Consider the following 13,394-nt stretch of genomic DNA (forward strand, 5'->3'; position numbering starts at 1 on the left):
CTGCATTGTTGTTATATAGTCGCTAAGTCATGTCCAACTCTTTGGGGGCCCCATGGATTTTAGCCCTCCAGGCTTCTCTGGATGTGGGATTTCCTAGGCAAGAAGACTGGAGTGGGTTGCCATGCCAGCCTCCCGGGCATCTTCTCAACCCAGAGATCAAACCCTTGTGACCCAAGTCTCCTGCTTGGCAGGTAGATTCTTTCCCACTGAGCCACCTGGATGATCCTTGTTTATTTGTTATTGTCCATCTCCTTCCTCTCAAACCGAGGCCCAGGGGACTTGTCTGGTGCAGTGCACACAAGCAGCGCCAAGCTGAGAACCCAGTGCTTCGCAGGAACTCAGTAAATACCTGGGGGCTGAATCAATAAGCCTCCAGTCCTTCACTTGCAACAGAAGAGATCCTGCCTTTGAGCTGTTTAGAGCAGGTCCCCCCTGTACTGGCCCTCCACAGGACACCAGGCTTCAGCATCATAGCGCACCCAGGATGTCGGTGCCGTAACTGTTTAATTCCCCTTTGCCCCTCTCTACAGAGGAGGCAGCCGTGAGCCAGAAGCCACCTGCCCCAGGTCACACACCAGGGAACAGCTGAGCCATTGCAGGAAGCCACGACTGTCTGACATTGTGTGGGTGGTGGGGGCGGAGGGCGGGGGTGCTCTGGGCGCAGCTGCTCCTCAGCTCAGGGGTCCTGCCACCCCTTGGCTATTTCTCTTATTTCGTGCTCAAGTTTGCCATTGCCCTCTGAGTACAATGGTGTTTATTAACTTCCCACTGAGCTCATTACGGAGCAGCCACCTTATCACTGACCACCTGCATTCGGAGCTGGGCAGGATCACGTGCAGCTTATAAATAGACCCAGTCTCCACCCCAAGGGCAGCCATAGACTCAGGGGCCACCAGCTTCACCTGGAAGTTCAAGTCTGAGGGCAAAGAGCTGACCCCTCTTCTGTCCCCATCCATCGCCACCACTCCGGGACCGGGAGTCAAGCAGGAATCCATCTGAGTCTCCCACTCTCTCTGTCCCGTCTGCCATCCCTGCACCAGACACACATTCATCTTGACACTGTGACAAGTTCAGTGCCACGTGAACTTGTCATCTGCACAGCCCAAGAGAGCTGTCGTTGGAACTTCCCGTGGTGACGTGGCAAACCTCAGGCAGGCGTGAGATTTGCCGTGGATTCACTCTGCTCCTGGGCCAGCTGGCTAATCTCTCTGAGCCTCAGCTTTCCCATCTCTGTAATGGACGAAATCATGCCCCCCATGAATGCTTGTGTGCAATTTACATGTAATAACAAATGCTTAGAATCGCAAGCTCGATCATTCAGTCCTGACTTCTCCGCTATGCACAGTCAACTGAGTGTTTAGGGATCATTTTAGGGGCCCATGAAAAGGTTTTAATGTCTTTTAAAACCAAAAGCCAAGTTGTAACATAATCCAGCGAGGGATAATATTCCTTCTTGTACCAAAGCAGTCATAAAATATAATTTTAATAATTTTTTTTTTTAATGGACGAAGAGGCCCATAAAGGCAGAAATGTGTAGAACCCAGGAACTCTGTGATACAGTCCAGGAAGGCCACAATGCAGCCCTGCAGCCATGTTTGTTCAGGGATTTGGAGGCACAAACCGGGCCCCAGAGAAGGCACTTGATTAGTTTGACCTGTACTTGACCAGCATGACTTGAACTTTGGTAACTTGATGAGCCACAAGGCTGGACAAGCAATCGGCTCACAGTCTAGATCTTTTCTAAGGAAACCCATTCCTTATTCTTGCCACAAGTATTTGTGGAGTTCCTATTCTAAGGGCTTTCCAGGTGGCCCTAGAGGTAAAGAATCCACCCTCCAATGCAGGAGACTCAGGTTCCATTCCTGGGTTGGGAAGATCCCCTGGAGGAGGGCATGGCAACCCACTCCAGTATTCTTGCCAGGAGAATCCCATGGACAGAGGAGTCCTATGGGCTGCAGTCCATGGGATTGAAAAGAGTTGGACACGACTGAGTGACTGAGCATGGTTCAAGTATTGGTGTGAGTACTGGCTGGCTGTGTGAACTTAGGAAAGTGACTTTACGTCCATGTGCTACTGATAAAATGGGAGTGACTGGGTGTCAGAATTCAGACGATGAATCCAGTGAAACTTTTTAGAAGATAGGCCAGTGTATAATAATCACTCCAAAATGTTAGCCCAAGGTAACCATCGCAAACACGGTCCCTGCCCCAAGGGAGCCTGCAAAACCATTCCATGAACAAGCGTGTTAATAAAGGGTTTGGCCTTGGTGGTCATCAGTGCTATGAAGGAAATAAGAGAGTGGTGTTAGAGCAACCTCCCTTGGTGACCTTCGGTCAAAGGCCACATCCAGCCCAGGGAGGCCAGGTGGACAAACAGCCAACCTTCCTCTCCTCCCGCCCCCTGATCTCCTACCGGGCTCCTCATTGGCAGAACCCACAGGGCCGGGCATGGGAATCTGTGAATGTGTCCAATCAAGTCAGCTCCCCAGGCTCAGGGCAGTATGGTGAAGGATGGAGCTCAGTCTGGAGGGTCAAGCAGGATACCTCCCACATAGAGCCCCGCCCCTCCTCAAGGCTGAAATCATTCATTAGCTCCTCTTTGCCCACAGGTTCCCAGGATGCCCCCGCGGCCCCTTGGTCCCTACCCCTGTTCCCACTCCCATCTTACCCTCAAGTTTGGGGAACTTCTCATGGTTCCCCCAAAGCATAAGGTCCCTTCACATCTCTAGAGCTTTACCCCGGCTGTTGCCACCCCCTGGAATGCCCTCCCCACACCCACACCTGAGCAAAGCCCAGCAGGACAGTGGGACAGTGCAGAGCCTGGAAACCTGGCTTCCAGGTCTGTTTCTGCCACTTCTTAGCTGCATGGCCTGGGGGAAACCAGTTCACCTGCTGGCACCTCAGTGTCTCACCTGTAACAGGCGAAGGATGCTAGTCCAGATTGTGAAGTTACTATGAGGGCCAAACGAAAGAAGGTTTCCAAAGAGCTTGGCAGGAGGTCACTCAGTGAGTCATGTTAGAGGCAGTTTTTCTAAAGGTGTTTATTTGGCTGTGCCCCGTCTAAGTCATGGCACATGGGACCCTCTTAGTTGAGGCATGTGAACTCTTACTTGTGGCATGTGGGATCTACTTCCCTGACTAGGAATCGAACTTGGGCCCCCTGCATTGGGAACATGGAGTCTTAGCCACCGGACCACCAGGGAAGTCCCCAGAGGCAATTTTTAAGAAGTACATCGTTTACGAAGCCAATCCTGACCATCTGTCCCTCGAGTATCAGGGCCCCGCTGTTCTATGAGCTTCAGTGGACCTTTCATAGACAGCTCTCGGGGCCCCTAGAATGCTTTCCTCTGCATCTCCATCCATGCCCTGTGAGCTCCTGGAAAGAAGGACCCGTGAGTATTCTATCTGTGTCCTCAGCATCCAATGCATGGCAGACACTCAGTGAATACGGAATGAATGAATGAATGAATGAACAAGTGTTCAAACCAGTGGACCAATCTGCCTCCCCCTCCACCTGAATAAAGCTTGAACTACTTCAGTCCCTGCCTGGACTCCTAAACAGGGCACGGGGTGACCTCTCGAGGAAGCCCAGGCCCAAGGTCATGGCAGGGGGAGGGGTACTAAGGGAAGTACCCGGCTGGGAGGAGGCGGCAGGCCCCAGCTCATTGGAAATGCAGAGAGAATCCCAGCGCGGCTGCCTTCTCTGGCAGGGAGCGCGCGGGAAAAGACAAGAAAAATGAAGCCGCCACAATCTCATTTTCTGAGGCCTGCAAGTCAGCCAGGAAATAGCTATTATTCCATCGCACTGTCGGTATTAAGTTATTTCCTTCACTAAATACGGGAATGTTCATGAATATCTATTGAGTCCCAGGTACAGACACCTCCTGGCTCTGTGGCTCAGTCACTCTGCCTTTACATTCCTCCAACAACACCCCTCAATCTTGCTCTGAAGTGAAAGACAATAGTATTTTAAATTGGTTAATAAATCTCGGAATTGATGCTCCTCGAAGGCCCGGGAACTTCGTCTCTATTACTTGAATAAAAGGGATCACATTTTAACCACTGCTGGGCTAGGAATTCGGCAGAGGGACCTGAGCCAGCCTCTCCTTCTTCGTGCTGGGGAGGGGAGGGTCAGAGGCTTCAGGACCCCAGGTCCGATGGAACCCTTTGGACAGCCAGGAAATTCTCATTTTTCTGGTCTATTCAGGCCAGCTGGACATCTTGGACCACTTTGGTTTTGATGGCTTTGTGTTCGGCCAGTTCCCCTGGATTCAAATAAAAGACTTGGAAGCAGAGTTCCATGGAGAAGATCTGACATCCTTTAAAAAGGATGGGGACTTCCCTGGCAGTCCAGTGGTTAAGACTCTGAGTTTCCAATACAGGGGCTGTGGGTTCAATCCCTGGTCAGGGAACTAAGATCTAGCATGCTGCATGGTGTGGCCAAATTAAAAAATAATAATAATTAAAAATAAAAACCACCTGGATACAGATAAGGAAGGTGGGGGAGGAAAGCATAAATAATACTGTTTGGAACACCATTCCAGGTGCTGATTCTTATATCACCTTCCTCATGAGCACAGGTGACCTTCAGCATCCTTGTTGGGGTGGAGAAAGCTTTGAAAAGCCCAGATGCAGGAGAACGTGAAGTAGGACTAAAATGTCTCCTGTTTGTTCAGTTTCTTGCCACCTACTTCACATCTTTTCCCAACCCGTCCTCGCAGCCACCCTAGGAAATGCAAAGTCCAGACGTTGTCGATGGGCCAGAAAACCCACGGGTCAGGATCATCCCTATGTACCCAGCACCCAAAATACAGCCTAGCCCCAGAGTTGTTGCTGTTGTGTACTAGCTCAGTCATGTCCAATTCTTTGCAACCCCATGGACTGTAGCCCACCAGGCTCCTCTGTCTGTGGAATTTTCCAGGCAAGAACACTGGAGTGGATTGTCATTTCCTTCTCCAGGGGATCTCCCCAACCCAGGGATCAAACCCGCATCTTCTTCATTGGCAGGCAGGTTCTTTACCCCTGAGCCCCCAGCCCCAGAGAATCAGCTTCAAAAATAGTGGGGAAATGGGCTGTTGTACAACATCCCCAATTTATAGATGTGCCAACTGAGGCTTGGGGCAGGCAAAGGCTTGCTCAGCAACTCATAGTGAACTGGACCGTCAATGACTCAGCTAAGACAGTCTGTGCACCCACTATGCCCAGGTCCTGAGCTGGGTACTACAGATACAGGTGTGAACAAAAAAAGGTGCTTGATGGGGCTCGTCATCTCAGAGTGAGGGGAGGGGGCGGGGCAGAGAGCACTTGAGTGAATAAAGAAAGAACCGGGACAACTTCAGGTGTATAGTAAGTCCACTACTTATTGTACAGTAAGTTCCATTCTGAGTGAGCTAGTAAGTCCAATTGGTTCATACGTCCAACAAAGTTAGCCTAGATACCCAACTAACACAATCGGCTATTAGTAATGTACTGTAATAGGTTTCTACTACTTTTCACACAATTAATACATCAGTGAAAGTGAAAGTCGCTCAGTTGTGTCCAACTCTTTGCGACCCCATGGATATACAGCCCACGGAATTCTCCAAGCCAGAATACTGGAGTGGGTAGCCTTTCCCTTCTCCAGGGGAACTTCCCAACCCAGGGATCAAACCCAGGTCTCCCACATTGCAGGTGGATTCTTTACCAGCTGAGCCTCAAGGGAAGCCTAAGAATACTGGTGTGGGTAGCCTATCCCTTCTCTAGTGGGTCTTTCCGACCCAGGAATCAAACCAGGGTCTCCTGCATTGCAGGCGGATTCCTTACCAGCTGAGCCACAAGAGAAGCCTAAGAATACTGGAGTGGGTAGCCTATCCCTTCTCCAGCAGACCTTCCCAACCCAGGAATCGAACCCAGGTCTCCTGCACTGCAGGCGAATTCTTTACCAACTGAGCTATCAGAACAAACACAAAAAGAAAACATTTTTAATCTTAAAAGGACAGTCCCAGGTTCGTTTCTGGAAACTGGGTCCCAACCACAGGACTCGAGATATCCGGGTCTCTTCAAGACTCATCAAAGCACACATCCCGGGGCTGTCACTGGCGGAGCAGGTGGAGAGTGACCCCCGGCTAACCAAGGACCTCTCGTCACGGGTGGGTCGGAGAAGCCGAGCTCCGAGGCACTTCCAGAAAATCTCACAGTCTGGCAAGGGCCTCGTCCAGAGTGCTGAACTCCATCTGGGGAATAAAGCCAGACACATCACTCTTTTGGACAAGCAATTTTTTTTTTTGCATAATTGACAATTCTTGGCATATTCTCCCCTTCTCCACTCACAGCCTTTTTTTCATGTCACTCATGCACGTACCAGACACTCCGAGGTGACTTCCCTTGAAAAGAGAACGCCAGAGAGACCTCTGTCTCCCTACCCTTAAATATTCCACTTGTTATAAATTCCCCGAGGAGTCTTCTCAGCTCCAAATATCAGGGGAACAGAAAGCGGGGAGAAAAGGAGGGGGAAAAACACATTCTCAGAACAGTTCTTTGTACTTGAGATTCTTTGGTTTGTATTAAAATATTCTCATCTCCCCATAATTTATGAACACTCCTGGCACTAAGAGGCTTCGCTTTGTCCCTGATCCTCCATTCTAGAAATAAAACGAAGAACGTCAGTGCGGACATCTCCCGGAGGGAGGGGGCGACTGGCCAGGCACTTCCAGAGCATCTGATTTGAGTGGTCAGGGAAAGGCAGACTCATTTCCTGACCGCTTTTATCAGGGAGGAGACTCAGCAGTAGGCATTTCCCTGTCCGTGATCTCATTTGACTTTTCCCAACAGTCCTACCATGCTACTATTATAATTATTATGATGCCACTCTCTCAAAAGAAACAGTGAGACCCTAAAGGGATTAAGTGTCCTCTCAAGAGCCAGAGCTGGCTAAATATGGGCCTTGGATTTAAATCCAGATGTGGCTGACGTCCCAGTGCTCCTACCAGTTGACTGTACCATCTGGAAAAGGAGTAATCAAGGCAGGCTACCTGAAAGAGGCAGGACTTAAACTGAGTCTCAGAGCTGCTGGTGTCCCAGCTTGCTGTGTTTTCTGGTGGCAGAGATGCAGCTGTCCTCAGTCACTCAGTCTCTGTAACATCCTGAAGGAGGCAGGATCTATAATTTATTCAGTATCATTTTTGAAAATACATGAATTTGATATTTTCTCCCTCATATGAAAACCTCTGCTTCTCCCAACCCTGTGACAGCTGAGCAAAATTTAACATCCTGATCATGACATTCAAGGCTCTTAATAATTTGTCCTAACCTACCTTTTCAGCTTTCTGCCTCATTACCGTCACACACACACACACACACACACACACACACACACACACAGATATGCCCTTAAAGATATCCCATGTGCTGGTCAAATAACACTTGATCCTCATACAGGAGGATACAGACTTCCTCCTCTATATTGCTCATGGGATTCCCACTTCTGGCAATGCCTTCCTCTGCCTAGTGAACTCCTATGCATCCCTCAGAGCCCGAGTCAAATGCCCCATCAGCAAGAAGCTTTTGCTTCATCCCTTCACATACAGTTCTTTGTACATGTATCTGGTAAGAAACAGCCCAGAGTTAACTGGCCCGTAGTGAGACATCTGTCCCCCTTACAATCAGCTTTGCAGGTAGGGGCTCAGGTCTTATATTTCTCTGAATCCCCACAGCTTTAGCACAGGGCCTGGCCCTTGCCTAGAGGGTCAATAGCCACAGATGCTGATGGATGAATAAATGAATGAGTGAGTGGGTGAATGAATGAATGTATTGCAGGCTTTCAGAGTTAACTGTTGGATGAACCTAAGCCTCTGCCTCACACACACACACAGGAAAGTCTGCCTCATGACCTTACATAGAGTTGGTCCTCAATCAGCACCTTTGGTGCACAAGACATCACTCTTCTCACCTGAAACTGCTTGTTTGGGGAGAATTAAGACAACAAAAATGGACTTCCCTGGTGGTCCAGTGGTTAAGAATCTGCCTGCCAGCACAGAGGACATGGCTCCATCCCTGGTACTGGAAGATTCCAAATGCCTGGGAGCAACTAAGCCTATGAGCCACAACTACTGAGCCCACACACACCAGAGTCCATGCCCTGCAGCTAGAGAAGCCACTGCAATGAGAAGCCTGTGCAGTGCAATGAAGGCCCAGCGCAGCCAAAAAGGAACAGAATAAGTAAATTTAAAAAGCAACAACGGGGCTGCCCTGGTGGTCCAGTGGTTAAGAATCCGTCTGCCAATGCAGGGGACACGGGTTCAGTCCCTGGCCTGGGATGATTCCACGTGCCACGGGGCCATTAAACCCACACACCACAATGGCTGAGCCTGGCTCTAGAGCCCCTGTCCTGCAACTACTGAAGCCCACGCGCCCTAGAGCCTGTGCTTTACGAGAGAAGCCACGGCAGTGAGAAGCTCCCCTGCACCACATCTAGAGGGTAGCCCCCGCTCACCTCAACTAGGAAAAGCCCGTGTGCAGCCATGCAGATCCAGTGCAGCCAAAATAAATAAATAAAATTTTTAAAAATAAATACATAAAAAGCAACCACAAAAACAAGGCCTGGCAGGCAGTCTGAGACCTCAGCGGCCCCACTGGAAGGAAATAGAGCAGCTTCCAGGGTCCAGCTCTTCTCCCTCTCTCCAAGCTCCAGATCCATCTTTTACTGACCAGTGGCCTATCTCACCTAACATCCTCCCTGAGAAGAGGAACCGGGGGTTTTCAGACCCACAGTCCAGTCGAGGCGCTGAGACTGGAGACAGAGCTGACCAAGCGGTAAAATGGCATCAAACACGTGGCTTTCATCCCAAACGTCCAGGCCTGGGGAGTGGATGGAGGAGCCCTGATTTAGGACACGGGCCAGTTTCCATGGTGCAAATATTTCCATCACGATGGATTTCAAGCCAATGGTTTAACAAGTGACTTAGAAAACTCCTGAATTTTTAACAACCAGCTCTCATGAACCGGGGTGAAGCAGCTCCAGGACTGCAGGGTTACCTGTTATGGTCATTAATATGATTATTATGGTCCAACCAAGCAGGGTTGTTTTCAGTGTCTTCCCTTCACAAATCCACATGAGATTTCCCTTCAACATGGAATGTGCAGGCTAAAAATAGTTTGAGAGTCATCAAAGCAAGGGCTAAGGTCTCAATAACCTTCCAGAAGTTCAGCACCCAAGTCCTTCCCCTGGGAGATAACTCCCCAGACTCCCTCCAAGACACCAGAATCCCACCCATTACCCTCTTTGCCCAGAGCCCTACAATGGGCCAGTCAGAAAGTGCTCCCCAAAGAAGTGCTGTGTGGGCTCAGACAAATCACCTGACCTCTCTGAGCCTCGGTTTCCTCATCTGGCTCCCAGAGATGCTATGAAGTGTTAATGAGATAACGTGTGTGGAACATATTTGAAATACCCGCCACAGAGTAATGCCCAATAAAACATAGCTATTATTAAGAATACTCATCGTAATACAAGCAGCAGTTCTGCCCCTGCTCCTCTGCAGAGGGTCCCGGGGCGGGTGCTCCCGGGCCCCGGCCTTCACAAGTTATGCAAACAGCAGGACAGAGCTGGATCCTTGGAGCTGAGTAAGCCTCCCCATCTCCTCCCCCCAGGACCCCCTCACTTCCGGTCCCTCTCCAGGACCAATTTATTTATTTCCTTCTGAATCCTCCGAGTCCAGCAAGCTGTGGAGTGGTCGGATGGATTTTTTTAATTAATTGACAGGAAATCCATGAAGAAGTGATCGTTCTGGCCCTGGCTGGGTGGGGAGCCATGTCGGCCGTGGGAAACAAATGGGTGGCTTCAGGCGGCACGGAGGTGGGGGGCTTTATTGAGCTGTGGTTGGGCTGTGGGTCCTAAGGCCCAGGAGGCCCAGCACCTGCCATGCGAGGCAGGATGGAGAAGTGAAAGGCGGTCAACGTGCCCGCCGAGAAGCCAGGAGATCCGAGTTCAGGCCCTGACACCCCCACCTACCAGCCATGTCACTGTGGACAAGTCACCGCGCCTCTCGGGGCCTCAGTTGCCTCCGAGGGTGGCGGTAAGAATTTGACTCTGACACATCTGGGGAGAGAGTCAGGGGGCGTTATTCAACCCACCACAACCAGTGAGACTAAAGCAAATGTGACACAAGCTTAGGGGTGCTTGTGCCATAGGGCTGGCCCTCTCGGGCTTTGCTGGGAACCCTTCACCAGGAGTGCCAGCCCAAGCTAGCCTGCTGGGAAATGAGAGAGACATGTGGCTCAGGCACCCCAGCCGACCCCCAGTGACAGAGCTGCCTTGCTGACCGGCAGCTGACGGCTGACTCTCTTGTGAGCCCAGGTAGTGTCGCTGGTGGCTCAGATGGTGAAGAATCTGCCTGCAATGCGGGAGACCTGGGTTCCATCCCTGGGTGGGGAAGACCCCCTGGAGGAGGGCATGGCAACCCACTCCAGTATTGCTGCCTGGAGAATCCCATGGACAGAGGAGCCTGGCAGGCTACAGTCCATGGGGTCACAAAGAGTTGCACACATACTACAGGTGAAGAAACTGAGGCTCAAACAGGGGCAACGACTGGCGTAAGACCTCATGGCTAGGACCAGTGCCATCCTCTTACCCACCTGACCCCAGAGCCATGGGCCTTCCAACAGCCCCACTCGGTTCTAAAATCATGTGAGTCAGCACGATCATCCGTGGCTGGTTCCCTCTTCCCCAGTCACCTTTCCAACAAACTCTTACCATGTGCCCCCCACCTCACCCACCCGGCCCCCCTGCACCCCCTCGGTGGTTATTTGTTGAAACAGGAGAGCACAGCGGTTGAGCATTCAGACTGATATCAGAGTCAGACTCCAGCTCTGCTTCTCCCCAGCGGTGTGACCTCGGACCAGTTAATTCCCCTCTCTGATCCGTGTCTTCCTCATCAGTAATAGGGAGAACACCAGAATGTCTACTTGATGGAACTCTTTGCAGATGACATAGGAAAGGCATGGAAGCACTTATGACACAGAGCCTGGCATGGAGTGTGTGCTCAGCAAACGCCAGGTGTTATATCTGTGGCCACTACTCCTGATCGCCTGCCACAGGTCAGGCACTGACGGGGTCCCTTTGGAAGACCATGAAGATGTCAATCCCTACCCAGCAGGGGCAGAGGAGCCTACAGATGGAACGGGGCAGTACTGAACCACTGCAGAACTTGCTGCTTTCACTTGCTGCTTTTTCTGGACAAAGGGAAGATGTCAGAAAGCAGTAGAAAGAAGAGGCAATCTTTACTCAGGATGCCAGGGTCCCAGCTCTGCCTGCAATGCGCTCTGAATGATGCCTCCCTTGTCTGGCCTTCAGTTTTCCCATCATATCATGAAGGAATGAACTTCCAAACTGTCCCATCTCTTCCTGCCATTCTGTCATCTTGGGATCTCCAGCTGTTCACCCCCATTCCGCCTAACCTGACATCAGAGCAGACCTCCCCCCAAATACATTCGATGCCAAGCAGGTTTCGATAATCCAAGCAATTCTGGTTTTTATTGATGATGTCCACCCGCCCCCTTCCTTCCACAGCCCAGGATAAATTTGCATTAGGGGCTAGATTCAAAAAGAGAAGAAAAAAAAAAAGCAAGCAAGAAAGAGGGCTGTCTTTGAAGTGAATGACATGAATTATTTCGACCTAACTTACTAATTAAGACCTCATTAGCAGCCCAAATTTGTGATAGATCAGCAGAGGACTTGGCACAATGGTTTAATTTAATGATTTCTTGCATTACTTTGTTAATCATCTTTAGTCTGATTTAATTTATGCCAATGTGACTGTCCTAATTTCTAATTAAGGCATTGATGGCGGGGACGCCCGCCATAGCATAAGAATTTCAATCAAGGCTGATACAAAAGCAGATATTCGTTTTTAAGGCCTGTGAGATAGCAATTTGCTAAGCCTTCTGCTTATTGTTTTATTCACCCCCACCGAAAGGTTGGGGAGGGTCTGGTCTTCGCCTGGGGCAGACGGATTCTCACTAATCACAGACCTTTACAGTCATCGATTTTTTTTTAAGGCTCTGAAAAAGACCTTGGAGATTAACCAGACTAAGCTCCTCATTTCACGCATGAGGCAACAAGGGCCAGAGAGGGTGAGGGGCTCACCCAAGGTCACACAGCAAGTTAGCAAGACGGCGGGGGGAGACCCCAGGCATGTGCTGTCCTCCACGGTCACCCGCTTGACGGCAGTGGCGGTTTCCGCAGGCAGGGGTTGCAACTGACTGGGGTTTGAGTCAGTGAATTAAAATTGACATAATAATTTCAATAACTTCCAGCACTTGAGGGCCAGACCCTGAGCTTGAAACGTTGTGCACATTTTTCTCAAATCCACAAACCAACACTACACATGGGCGTTATAACGCCTGCCCTCCCATTTTATAGAGGCTCAGAGAGGTACAATGCCTCCCCGGCGTTCCACAGCAAAAAAGTGGGATTTGAACCCAGATCTGCCTGATTCCCAAGTCCATGCTGCTATCACTGCTCCAGGCTGCCTCCCTAGGTCACCGTTAGGTATTCATAGTAATTTGTATCAATATTATAGCTAATGTGTATTTAGGACTTACCAAGTGCCAAGAGCTGTGCTAAGCCCCTTACATGAGAATCCCATTTGATCCTCACAACACCCTGTGAAGAAGCCATCATTCTTATGACAAATCATACCTAGAAAAGCCAAGGATCAGAGAGGTTACTTGAGCTGCCCAATGATGCACAGCAAGATGGCAGTGCCCAAAGGCTGAACCATCCTCAGCTGCCTCTAACTCTAAAACTTCCTACATCCCACCTCTGTCCTGAGCATTTCTGAGCTTGGCTGAGCCGGAATGCCTGGGCTTTGCCTCCTGGGGCACTAGAATATGCCTTTGGGCTCCTTTCAGGATGCCAGAGGCGGCATGAGCCACGGAGGAGACGCGCGCCGAGCCAAGAGCCGGGAAGAACATACTTCCATCCTAGTTCCACCACCAACTTGCAAATCCTGTCTCCTCCCTGGGCCTCAGTTTCCCACTCTGAAAAATGAGGAGCCTGGAAAAGCGGTTCTCCAACATGGCTGCACATTGGATCACCAGAGGCCACCCTCCCCCTAAATAAACCCAGGTGAATAAACCCAGCCCAGACCTGATGAATCAGAACCTCTAGGGACAAGGTCCAGGACTCTGGATGGCAACCAGCATCCTTGGTGATTCTAATACACTTAACATTTGAGAATGAGTCCTACTGGCCCCTTCAACACTGGCAGGACCAAAAATATACTCTTGACCAGCTATGCAAGCTGTTCCTTCCTGCATCCTCTTCCCCAGCATGGGAAATGGTACCCAGATGCTCAGATCAAGCACTGGAAGCGTCCTTGGCTCCTCCCTCCCTGTCTCCAGATCTCTGATCCATTACTA

At 50.4% G+C, this 13,394-nt stretch overlaps 1 long non-coding RNA gene across 1 annotated transcript in view; it reads right to left on the reverse strand.

Annotated features, from left to right (window-relative positions):
* Positions 1–6,098: 6,098 nt before the first annotated feature.
* LOC122693281 overlaps positions 6,099–13,394 on the reverse strand; it is an 81,359-nt gene continuing 74,063 nt past the window's right edge. Inside the window, exon 3 of the long non-coding RNA XR_006340845.1 lies at positions 6,099–6,211. This is a non-coding gene — a long non-coding RNA (uncharacterized LOC122693281). The remainder of the gene's footprint in view (positions 6,212–13,394) is intronic.

Source organism: Cervus elaphus, chromosome 5 (assembly GCF_910594005.1).
Source record: "Cervus elaphus chromosome 5, mCerEla1.1, whole genome shotgun sequence".
NCBI classification, from domain to species: Eukaryota; Metazoa; Chordata; class Mammalia; order Artiodactyla; family Cervidae; genus Cervus; species Cervus elaphus.